General features: G+C 35.3%; 1 protein-coding gene across 13 annotated transcripts in view; it reads left to right on the top strand.

Annotated features, from left to right (window-relative positions):
- Positions 1 to 10,695, top strand: part of LOC144317207 (uncharacterized) — a 32,748-nt gene extending 22,053 nt beyond the window's left edge. For all 13 annotated transcript variants that reach the window (XR_013383148.1, XR_013383141.1, XR_013383144.1 and 10 more), the window contains one exon: positions 4,341 to 10,695. The gene's annotated coding sequence lies outside the window, so the exon portion shown is untranslated. The remainder of the gene's footprint in view (positions 1 to 4,340) is intronic.
- The last annotated feature ends 1,980 nt before the right edge of the window (positions 10,696 to 12,675 follow it).

Below are 12,675 nucleotides of genomic sequence, written 5' to 3'. Positions count from 1 at the left end.
TTTTTTAATAATAAATTTATTTTTTATTGGTGTTCAATTTGCCAACATACAGAATAACACCCAGTGCTCATCCCATCAAGTGCCCCCCTCAGTGCCTGTCACCCACTCACCCCTACCCCCGCCCTCCTCCCCTTCCACCACCCCTAGTTCGTTTCCCAGAGTTAGGAGTCTTTATGTTCTGTCTCCCTTTCTGATATTTCCCACACATTTCTTCTCCCTTCCACTATTATTTATATTCCCCAAATGAATGAGAACATATAATGTTTGTCCTTCTCCGATTGACTCATTTCACCAGCATAATACCCTCCAGTTCCATCCACGTTGAAGCAAATGGTGGGTATTTATCATTTTTAATGGCTGAGTAATATTCCATTATATACATAAACCACATCTTCTTTATCCATTCATCTTTCGATGGACACCGAGGCTCCTTCCACAGTTTGGCTATTGTGGACATTGCTGCTAGAAACACTGGGGTGCAGGTGTCCCAGCGTTTCATTGCATCTGTATCTTTGGGGTAAATCCCCAGCAACTTGTTCTGTTTTATACACTTTACCTGAATTAACTCACTTCACTCTCGCTGTAACCTTGTAAGGTGAGCACTCCTATCATTCTGCATTTTGAAGATGAGGAAATAGGCACAAAAATTTTAAATAACTTGCCCAAGGCTGTCTGCTGAGAAGTGGACAGGCAAGGATACAAAGCCAGCTGGACTGGCCTATAGCTTCTATTCTCTCCACTGCTCTAACAAGTGGATCATGCATAGATTTTAAGAATTGATCAGCCAAATTTGTCCTAATCCCAAACAGGAACTACTCTGAGGAAGGGAATTTTGAAATAAGCATGAGGAGACAGGTAGCTTTCTTTGTGGGAAAAGACACTTTTAGTAAAAAGATATTCTACACTGGTTAGTGTTGACTGGAGGCCCATTCATAAAAGAGGCCCATTTCTTGAAAAGTTAGAAATGAGCAGCCTCTTAGGCTTCAGTACCTTGGCTTGGCTTACCTTGTTCCTGTACGTGATCTACTGTGGGTCACCTGAGGTACTTTTTTCACAGAAGTAACAGGATAATCCAAGACCAGGTTGTGGCTAGGTTGAAAAGTCATCAAGTTCAGCCAGGACTTGTGACTTGCCCACTCTAGTCAGAGGCCAGGTCCTTCAGAGAAATCCATGTCTTTGTCACATAAGGAGAAAAAGGCTGGAACCAGTTGGCCAGTTATCCACCATTTTCTGAGCCACAAAACCTTTCCAGAGAGGGATGTCATGTCAGACTAGGCTACTGAGAATTAATATACGAATAAAACTGCCAGAAGGAGTTTTTCGTTTTGACTCTTGTGTAAGTACCTGTCCTGCAGAGCTGTGTTGAATATGTCAAAAGAAGCCTTTACTTGTGAACTTGTAATAAATGACCACAAATGAGTTTCAAGTATAGCGTTGACAGCAGTCCTAAGTTTTCTGGCATCCCCTTCCCAAACTCTCCCATGGGCTCTGAGGCTGACTGGCTTAGATTCTGAAAGAACAGAGATAACGTGACCCCTCCCTAGGACAAAAGGAGTAGAAGCTTCAGGTGCCCAAAATGACAAAAATCTATACCCGACAGCAACGTAATGAGGATAGAGATGGGGTGAATTCAGTTATTGTCACCAGATGCCAGTCATTCTTGCCTATTTAGCAAAGAGTTTTAACTTTAGGGATGGCGTTTCAGGCTTTGACCTTTTACACATAATTCTATAATATTTACCCTTTTGTTTTTAACTGATATTTAACTTGGATAGCTAGGTAGCCAGAATTCTAAAGTGTTTCATGGAGAGGTTTGCCTGTTTATGTACTTTCTCTATTTGCAAATGTCAGTCTCCATTTTCATGTATAAAACAATTTAGGAGATTATTTGAAATAGATTTTCCAGGACATCAAAGGTAGCAAGAACCTTTCAGAAAATGAAAGGTATGATAATGTACTAATGCGCAGAACAGGATCCACTAGGCTGCCCAAAGCCACAACCCTGTAAGTTGCAGCTTGACTTCTCTAATGACTAAGGGCAGATAGGGAGACTGTTGAGGAGGTAATGAATGCTGGATCAGACTTAACTAGAATGAAAGTAGAATAGAGGGGCCATGATTTCAGAGCTCCTTGAAGTTCTTGCTTACTTCCTTCCTTCCTTCCTTCCCTCCCTCCCTCCCTCCCTCCCTCCCTCCCTTCCTTCCTTCCTCTCTACTCTTACTAATTATTATTGTGGAAAGAGTAAAAGGTTTGAAATTTGGGTTAAAAATCTTAATTTACCATTTCCTATTTGCTAGGGTCTTTTTCATATGTAAAATAGGAATGATATTCACCTCACAGTTACTTGTGAGGAGGATTACACACAACATTTGGGAAGTTGAGAATAGCCTGATGCTTAGTAAACCCTCACAACTAAAGCCACTAAAGCTTTCACTTGTTCAGATGATGCTAAAAACCTTTAATTTTGAGAAAAAGCCTTTTAATTGGAGATAAAGAGTGGTAAAGATTTAAGTCAATATCCTATACTAGATTTTGATGAGAGTGGAGCAAAGGTTTAGTTGGTCTTTAGAGATTTCTAGCGGGAAAGGCTTTAGGTGGTGAATCTAGATGCCACACTGTATGCTTTAAACTTGACCAGATTCCTTCAGATAATTCAGTTGTAACGAGAAGAGAATTCAGTCAGTTGTATTTGTTCTAAATTAGTAATCAAGCTAGGATTTTCTCCTTTGTTTTCCCATCTACATTTTAAAGAGATTGTAAGGATAACATATTAATGTAGTATTTAAAGTATATTATTATTTTAAATATTCAGGTTATTAATAAATAATAAATCACCAGAAAAGAAACAGAAGGGAAAAAAGTTAAGGCAATAAATAATGCCAGTATTTATTGAGCTCTTAACCTTGCTAAACACTGTTCTAAGTGCTTTTAATGTGTGAATCTATTTCATTTCACAACATTATGATGTTAGATAGCCTTATTATTTCCATTATACAGGCAAGGAAACTGACTAGCCCAGATCATAAAGCTAATAAATAATAGATCTGGATTCAAGCCCAGGCATTCTGGCTCCAGAGCATACACTCTTACCAGGACATACAAGCTTAGTCTTCAGTCTCAAGATATCGACTAATGAAACAAATGGAATAGTTATCCCAGGAGTATTTTATTCAACTTAAAAGTCATCCTTTGATAACCAACAGACCTTAAATTTAGGTCTGTATTGTATATTGTGAAAAGGGGAGTAGTTGGTGATTATCTTGTTTATTCATAATGATATAATTTTAAAGCTCAAAAATATAGGGACCCTCTAGCCAACTTCCTAATTTTACTGATAGAGAAATTAAGAATCTCGACTGTAGTTACAGAGTTAATTAGTAGCATATCTCGCATAATAATTTGGGCTTCCTAACTTCCTGTTTTCCAGTTCAGGATTCTTCTCTATTCTACTGTATTATTTTATTTTATTTTTATATCCTTTTACCAACTTTTCCCTATTTCTCCAACCCTACCCCCAGCAACTGGCAATCACTTTTCTACTCTCTATTAATAGGAGTTTGATTTTTTTTTTTTTTGTGGATACCAGACATAAGTAATACCATGCAATGTTTCTTTTGTCTTTCTCTGACTTTTTTTTAAGATTTTATTTATTTATTTATTCATGAAAGACACAAAAGCAGAGACACATAGGCAGAGAGAGAAGCAAGCTCCCTGTAGGGAACCCAATTTGGGATTGATCCCAGGACCCTGAGATCATGCCCTGAGCCGAGGGCAGGCGTTCAACCACTAAGCCACCCAGGCGTCCCTTTTCTCTGTCTGACTTACTTCACTTAGAGTAATGTCCTCATGGTCCATCTGTATTGTTGCAAATGGCAGGATTTCCTTTTTTCTCATGGCTAAATAATCTCTTGTGTTTGTGTGTGTGTGTGTGTGTGTGTGTGTATACATATGTATATGATTAATATTCCTGTGTGTATACATATATATGTGTATATATACTATATATATGTATATGATTAATATTCCTGTGTGTATATATATATACCCACATCTTCTTTATTTATTGAGCCTCTAGGTTGTTTGTATATATTGGCTATTATGAATAATGCTGCAGTAAACATGGGAATGCAGATAAAGATAGTGATTTCATTTCCTTTGGATATATATCCAAAAGTGGGATGGTGGGACCATATGGTAGCTCTAGTTTTAATTTTTTGAAGAACTTCCATATTATTTTCTATAGTGGCTATACTAATTATATTCCCATCAAGAGTGAACAAGGGTTCCCTTTTTTCCACATCCTCACTAATGCTTGTTATCTCTTGTCTTTTTGGTGACAGCCACTGAAAAAGGTATGAAGAGTGATGACTTGTGGTTTTGATTTGCGTTTCCCTCATGAGTAGTGATGTTGAACACCTTGTCAGGTACCTCTTAAGCATTTGTATGTCTTCTTAGAAAAATGTCTATTCAGATCCTCTTCCCATTTTTAAGTCAGAGAGTTGGAGGTTTTTTTGCAATTGAGTCATATGAGTTCTTTATGTATTTTGGATATGAACCCATTATCATATAATGATTTCCAAATATTTTCTCCCATTCTTTAGATTGCCTTTTAATTTTGTTGATGAATTTATTTGCTGTGGAGAAGCTTTTTAATTTGATGTAGCTGCACTTCTGATTTTTGCTTTTGGTATCAAATCCAAAAAACAATCATTGCCAAGGCCAGTGTCAAATAACTTACCCTCTATGTTTTCTTCTGGAAGTTGTATGGTTTCAGTTCTTAAGTTCAATTCTTTAATCTATTTTGAGTTTGTTTTGTGTATGGTATAAGATAGAGGTCTAGATTCATCCTTTTGCATGTGACTGTCCAGTTTTCCCAATACCAAACTGTCCTTTCCTGATTATATATTCTTGGTTCCTTTGCCAGAAGTTAATTGACCATATATGCATAGGTTTGTTTCTGGGATCTCTATTCTATTCTACTGATTTATGTGTCTCTTTTTTTTATACTAATATCATGTTGTTTTGATTACTGTCATTTTGTAATACAGTTTGAAATCAGAAAGCGTAATGCCTTAAGATTTGTTAATTCTTTTTCAGGATTACTTTGGCTATTTGGGGTCTTTTGTTATTCCACACAAATTTTAGAGGACTTCTTTTTCTATTTGAAAAATGTCATTGGGATTTTGATAGGGATTGCATTGAATCTGTAAATTGCTTTGGGTAGTATGGACATTTTAACAATATTTATTCTTCTGATCCATGAACACAGAATATTTTCCATTTGTATCTTGTTCAGCTCTTTCTTCGATATATAGTTTTCAGTGAACAAACTTAGCACCTTCTTGGTTAAATTTATCCTATTTTATTCTTTTTTGATGTAATTGTATATGGGATTGTTTTCTTAATTTCTCTTTTGAGGAGTCCTTATTTGTGTATAGAACTGCAACAGATTTTTATATGTTGATTTTGTGTTCTGAAACATTATTAAATTTGTTCACTAGTTCTAATAGTTTTTTGGTGGTTCTTTGGGGTTTTCTGTATATAATATGTTATATGCAAATAGAGATAGTTTTACTTCTTTTCTAATGAGGATGCTTTTTATATATTTTTCATGCCAATTTGCTGTGGCTAGGGGTTCTAGTACTGTGTTGAATAAAAGTGATGAGAATGGGCATCCTTGTATTGTTCCTGATCTTAGAGGATAAGTTTTCAGCTTTTCAGCATTGAATATGACGATAGCTATGAGTTTGTCATATATGGCCTTTATTATGTTAATGCACATTACCTCTATACCCAGTTTGTTAATATTCTACTGTATTCCATTAATAACAAGAGTGAAGTCTCACTGTGTTTTGTAATAAGCTGTTGATTTATGTTTTCCCATTTGATCTTCCCCAAAATCTTATTAGTTTCATATTTGTTTTATGGTAAGGAACTTATATGACCCATGACCTACCTATGTATATATGATCCAAAGCTCATACTATTAACATGTACTTTAATAGAATCATATTTTATAAATCAAATTTATTATTTAATTTAAATAAATTGAGACCTAAAAAACTCCTCTTTAGTTTTGTTTCAGGTTATTTGATGTAGCTCTCTCTTCAGTTCACTGAGTAGTAGTTCATTTCTCCATAAGATTAAACTGAAAACATTAGTAACCTATGCTACTTATTGGTGTTTTTTGTTTACATAAGAAAAGAGAATGAAGCAGAAGGTTCCACAGTATAAAAAGCTTCTCCTCTTTTTAATTTTTTAAATTTTCAAAAATTTTTCCATTTTCAAAAATTTTATTTAAATCAATTAATTAATATATAATGTATCATGGGTTTCAGAAGTAGAAGTCAATAATTCATCAGCACCCCATACTCATTCATCTGTCGATGGACATCTGGGCTATTTCCATAGTTTAGCTATTGTGGACATTGCTGCTATAAACATTGGGGTACAGGTGCTCCTTCGGATCACTACATTTGTATCTTTGGGGTAAATACCTAGTAGTGCAATTGCTGGGTCATAGGGTAGCTCTATTTTCAACTTTTTGGGGGAACATCCATTCTGTTTTCCAGAGTGGCTGCACCAGCTTCCATTCCCACCAACAGTGTATGAGGGTTCCCCTTTCTCCAGATCCTTGCCAACATCTATCATTTCCTGACTTGTTAATTTTAGCCATTCTGACTGGTGTGAAAATTTGCAAATCTCTAAGGCAAAGAAAATCCTGAAAGCAGCTCAGGATAAGAGGTCTGTGAAAAGCTTTTCTTCTAAGTGAAAATCCTCTCGAAAGGTACTAGAACCTATTTTTAGCTTCATGATTGATTTCAAGAGCCTTTATTATTTAGAAAGCATATGTAAGGAGCAGAGCTAAATGTCTGCAGTATGTGCAGTAAAGTCCAGTTGGTATCTGTGCACTTTTCAAACATAACAATCTGAGTACCATTCTGGAGAAAGTGGGAACTTTTTCATTGTATTCTGGTTGTAGCATAGAGAGGATAAAATGGCAGCCAAAATTAAGAAGCAGTGCAGAATCCTGATTGTTGTTGCAAATAATACAGGCATATCTGTTTCTGCTTTTGTTTTTGTATAATATTGTTCTTATTGTTTTGTATTTTCTCCACTCCATCTGCCCAATTCAATGTATTGATCATCAAATGATCTATTAATGAGGCATATCAAAAGGTGCTTTCCATCTATAACCCAGGGGAACATACTGGATTTATATACTGATACTTTGAGGATATTTAATATTACATGCAAATTAAAGTTAAATAATTGTTAATTATTCAATGATTAATAAGCAAACCAGTTATAAATGAAAATAATAGTTTGCATTAATATATTAGTATTAAATTGCAGATCTTCTGGTCAACTAAAATTCTAAAGAGTGCAAAAGGAACAATGCAAGCTGAATATTTAAACTAAGTACATTGACAATTCCTATTCATACTTAAGAAAAGAAAACACACAAAAACCAACATTCACTCATTTCTAGAACTCCGTATTTAGTAGTGCCCCTCAGGACCAATTACCTTTGTTTGACTAAAGTCAAATGTTGATCTAATCTTCATAACATTTCATACTTTGGGTGTAGCTTCACCATCCTGCTGTCTCCTCTATAAAGCAAATATAAGTTAAGCACATTAAATAAGTTATATCTTATAAAATAATTTTATGCCCATTACAAATTATCCATTATCCTCAAGCTGAAACTTATCATACATCTTCATATCCACAATGTGTATAAATTGTTAATTGATGTTCAAAGGGCTTAACTTAAATGAAGAAAAATGTAAATACATTTGGAAAAATGAAAGACTTTTTGCTAGTCAGTTCTGAACTTGTGACTTTTCGATATTATTAGGAACATACTTCTATCTTTTAATGACTATAAATAAACTGAAAAAGAAAAATTAGAAGTATATACTCCGTGTTGTGTGATTAACTCCATGACCACCAGACAGGATTTATGATTATTTCCTTAGCATGTAGACAACTTTTTAAATACTTTAATGACATTTCATATTTTAAATTACATTTTCCCTTAATAATGGTTATTTGCGTACCTTTAAGAATTGAAGATCTCTTCAGAAAAATTCTAATGTAGGGGTGTCTGGGTAGCACAATTTGGTTAGGCATCCGACTCTTTCCACTCAGGTCATGCGTAATCTGAGTCTTGGGATTGAACCCTGCATCTCCGGCTCTTCCCTGCACGTGAATTCTGCTTAGGATTCTCTCTCCCTTTCCCTCTCCTTTGCCCCACCTCGTGCATGTGCTCTCTCTCTCTCTCTTACATATCAGTATGTAATATACCCCAGTGAAACAAAACCAAACAGAAGCACATTTTTCATGCTCTTTTACTTTTTTTTTTTCTGTGTCATATATAAAGTATACCACCCTAAACTCTAAATTTGTTGAAAATGGTGTGGCAGAAAGGGCAAGGTATTTTTCAGATATAGTATGTAAAGATATATTACTGATTTTTTCTTGTGGGTAGTTAATGATACATGGAGGGACCTTATGTATCAGCTAGTATCATACACTCATTTTATAAGAGAGGGATTGAGTTGCAGGGGGCTACTTAAGATTCACAGTAGATTAGCAGCCACGCAGACTATTTTCTATCTAACGAATTTCCTCTGTGCCCTACTGATTAAGCAATTAAGAAGTTAAGCAGCTGAGAAAAAAATCACACACACACACACATACACATATATATGCATATACACACATTAAGTTGAGAGTGTGAGAGGAACTGGGACTGATGCTTCTAATCTGATTCATGGCAATTTCCCTTCATAAATGGGAACTGGATGGGCCAGTTTTATGTTTTTGTGTTTTAAAGCTGCAGTGAACTGACTGCAGTTATTTAATGGATCCATTGTCATATACCCCCAGTCTTAGTTTCATGTGGTGTCTAAAATTCCATCAATATCTACAGAAATATGGGCTCTTATAGGAACTCTCTTCTAACACTGGAATTGAAAACAGAATTAACACGATGCCTGGGTGCCTCAGTGGGTTAATGTCCAACTCTTGATTTCAGCTCAGATCATCATCTCAGGGTTAGATTGAGCCCTGCATCAGGCTCTGAACTGGGCATGGAGTCTCCTTAAGATTCTTTCTCTCAAAAAAAAAAAAAAAAAAAAAAAGATTCTTTCCCTCTCCCTTTTCCCCTACCTCACTCATGTGTACACACCCTTTCTCTCTCTCTCTCAAAAAAAGAAGAAAGAAAGAAAGAAAGAAAGAAAGAAAGAAAGAAAGAAAGAAAGAAAGAAAGAAAGAAAAAAAAGAAACAAGAAAAAGAGAAGAGAAGAGAAGAGAAGAGAAGAGAAGAGAAGAGAAGAGAAGAGAAGAGAAAACAGAATTAACAGAGAATAGGAGGCAATCATGTAGTGTTTTCCAGAAGAAGGTTGATCTTTAAGGGAGTAAGAGTAATGCATTTCTATAGAGAAAAGAGGATAAAATGGGAAGTAAACAGCATCTAAAAATGTAAATGTGGAAACAATCAAGAGGGAGATGACAGGCAAATAGTCTTGTCTCTAGTAGGGGATGGCTATTACAGGAAACTAGTGGAATGGGGTGTGAAACGGTGGTTGTTGGTACAGTGACTTGACACTATCTGGATGTGCTAATGTGACCAAGTCACTTCTACTGCTTCTTGCACAGAGCAATAAATTCTAGGGTGAAAACAATTTGAGGACACTTTATATTTGTAGCATCTTTTGGAGAAGGTTTCAAAAAAATGCACACCTCCTAAACATGGAGCTGATTAGAACTAATTAATACCAGATTTATTGTACAAAATGAGAGAAAAGCTTTTCATCTAAATCACTGTTTTTCATCTAAATCACTCTGTAAAATCAAAGCAAGTACTTAATTTAAATTACCCTGTCAGGAACTATATATGCTATGTATTTATTAGCATTTCACCATTTACCAAGTACATTCATAGATACTGTTTTATTTGGCTTTGAGGTTAGGCTATTATTGGTCACATCTCACAGATGAACAAAGCTGAATCTTGAGAAGTGCAGTGAATTGCTTAAGATTACCCAACAGGTAGGTCAGTGCTGGAGCTCAGACCCAGTTCTAAAGCCAAGTCAAGTTCTCTTTCAACTGACCAATTACAGGGAATAGTAATGAGCACCCCTTGGGTCAATCACCTGTAGAATAGTCTTCTAACAGAACAAATAACTGTTTAGGTGAGAGAGACATTCCTTAGCCACTCTAGAGTTAAACATTAGACCAGAGCCATCTTCTTTGAAGGACACTTTTTAATTTCTCAGAGTGCTTCCATGGGAAAGTTAGTCATAAATGTTAAACATCAGTGTATCATATGTTTGCAGAGTTGATATAAATAGGAATTTGGAATTTCTATGATTCTGTAAGTGGACTGATTGGAAACTTGAAGCATTGACAGGCATTTTATTACCTTTATATTTTATATGTAAGATGAGTTATGTAGGCAAGAAAATGTTTGGGTTTACTTTTTAATTAGCTTTCCTAAAGTAATCTCACTTTTTCATTTAATCTTTAGGAATTTCTTGATTGCCTGTAGTTTTGTGGTTTTACATTTTCTGAGCAAGAGACATTATTAAAATATCCACTGAATCTTTATATTCTAGTGCTTTAGTTTCAATTTCACTTTTAGTAAATTGGTAATACTTTAAGTAAATATTAGAGTTATTTTTTTTACTGCTGTGTCAGTGCAATTTCGTTCTTGTTTTTACTTTATGTGAGATTTTTCTTCCTTTGTCCACTCACACACACATCCTTGTTTATTTGTTAGTGCTTTTGATGTTTTTTTCTTGCCCAGTGGCTATTAGTATTTTTCCTTTTTCAAGACTCACTGTGTGTTTTAAATAGATTTTTAACAAGAAATTCTTATATTTGTTTATCTTGATATTTCACTAAATGAAGAGTATTCTGTCACGTATCTAATCTACTCAGTTGCCAAGGTTGCTTTCTTATCATCTTCCCAAAGCAGATTTTCCTCAGGACTTCATATTACCTCAAAGAATCAGAAATCACTAGATAGAACACTTGGCAAGAAAAAAAAAGGGTCATTTCATAACTCCTTTTAAAGCACCAATACATTTCATTTTGACAGTGTAAGAACAAATCTACTAATGATGACATTATAACAAACTGGGAATATTGCCATTTTGATTTACACTACTACTAGACAGTCATGAGTAGTAGTAGTCCCAGAAACATGATTCTCAGGTTGAATCTGGAAATAAAAATCTAAAATTTCTATTTTTTTAATTTTCTTAATTCTCAGGCTGATATTTAAAAAAACATTGTAAGACAAAATTGGCTATTTGACAATAGTAGCACCATGGTTCTAGATTGTATATTTCCACTTAGAAAAATATGATGCTTTGAAAACAAAACTTTGACACCAAGCTTAGTTATTTAAGGTATATGACATCCTATATTTGGAGAGCACATTTTAGTTTACAAATACTGCTTTGATACTGGAAGCAACCTTAAGAGCATGCAAAGAGCACACACTATCAATCCCAGTTTAGAGCTGAGGCAGTGAAGGTCAGAGGGTCTGAACAACTGACCAAAGGACAGACAGTTAATAAGAGGAAGATCCAGATCTCTGGATTCCTAGTCCATGTTATTTCTATTTGGATTGAATCATTTTTAAATTGCTGATCCTAGAACATTTTTGAGCCAATAAAAAGGGTAAATTCATATGGTTTCTCAAGTGAACTTCCTACAAGGAATGTTAGTAGTTGATGGTTTTTTATTTGGGGTAGGGGATGAAGTAGGAGAAAATAGTTTTGAATTTTGTATAATTGCTAATTAGTATGAAAATAGCACTTAATTTTATGTGCTCTTTCCTCCTATAAAGAGAAGTTAATTATGATAATTATTAAAACTGAAAAGTGGGGGGGGGCAAGATGGTGGAGGAGTAGGGTCCCCAAGTTACCTGTCCCCACCAACTTACCTAGGTAACTTTCAAATCATCCTGAAAACCTATGAATTCAAACTGAGATTTAAAGAGAGAACAGCTGGAACACTACAGAGAGAAGAGTTTGCACTTCTAACAAGTAAAACTTGTTTTTAGCCACTCTGCACTGAGCAAATGACTAGAAAGACGAACTCACCACAAAAGAAAGAATCAGAAACAATACTCTCTGCCACAGAGTTACATAATTTGGAATACAGTTTGATGTCAGAAAGCCAATTCAGAAACACAATTATAAAGCTACTGGTGGCTCTGGAAAAAAAGCATAAAGGATTCAAGAAACTTCATGACTGCAGAATTTAGATCTAATGAGGCCAAAATAAAAAAATCAGTTAAATGAGATGCAATCCAAACTGGAGGTCCTAACGACGAGGGTTAATGAGGTAGAAGAACGAGTGAGAGACATAGAAGACAAGTTGATGGCAAGGAAAGAAGCTGAGGAGAAAAGAGAAAAACAATTAAAACACCATGAGGAAAGGTTAAGGGAAATAAATGACAGCCTCAGAAGGAAAAATCTATGTTTAATTGAGGTTCCAGAGGGTGCTGAGAGGGACAGAGGACCAGAAAGCATATTTGAACAAATCATAGCGGAGAACTTCCCTAATTTGGGGAGGGAAATAGGCATTCAGATCCAGGAGATAGAAAGATCCCTCCCCAAAATTAATAAAAACTGTTCAACACCTTGACATTTA

This window comes from Canis aureus, chromosome 7, assembly GCF_053574225.1.
Source record: "Canis aureus isolate CA01 chromosome 7, VMU_Caureus_v.1.0, whole genome shotgun sequence".
Lineage (NCBI taxonomy): Eukaryota > Metazoa > Chordata > Mammalia > Carnivora > Canidae > Canis > Canis aureus.
Note: the sequence above shows the minus strand (reverse complement) of the source record. Positions and strands in the feature narration are given on the sequence as shown.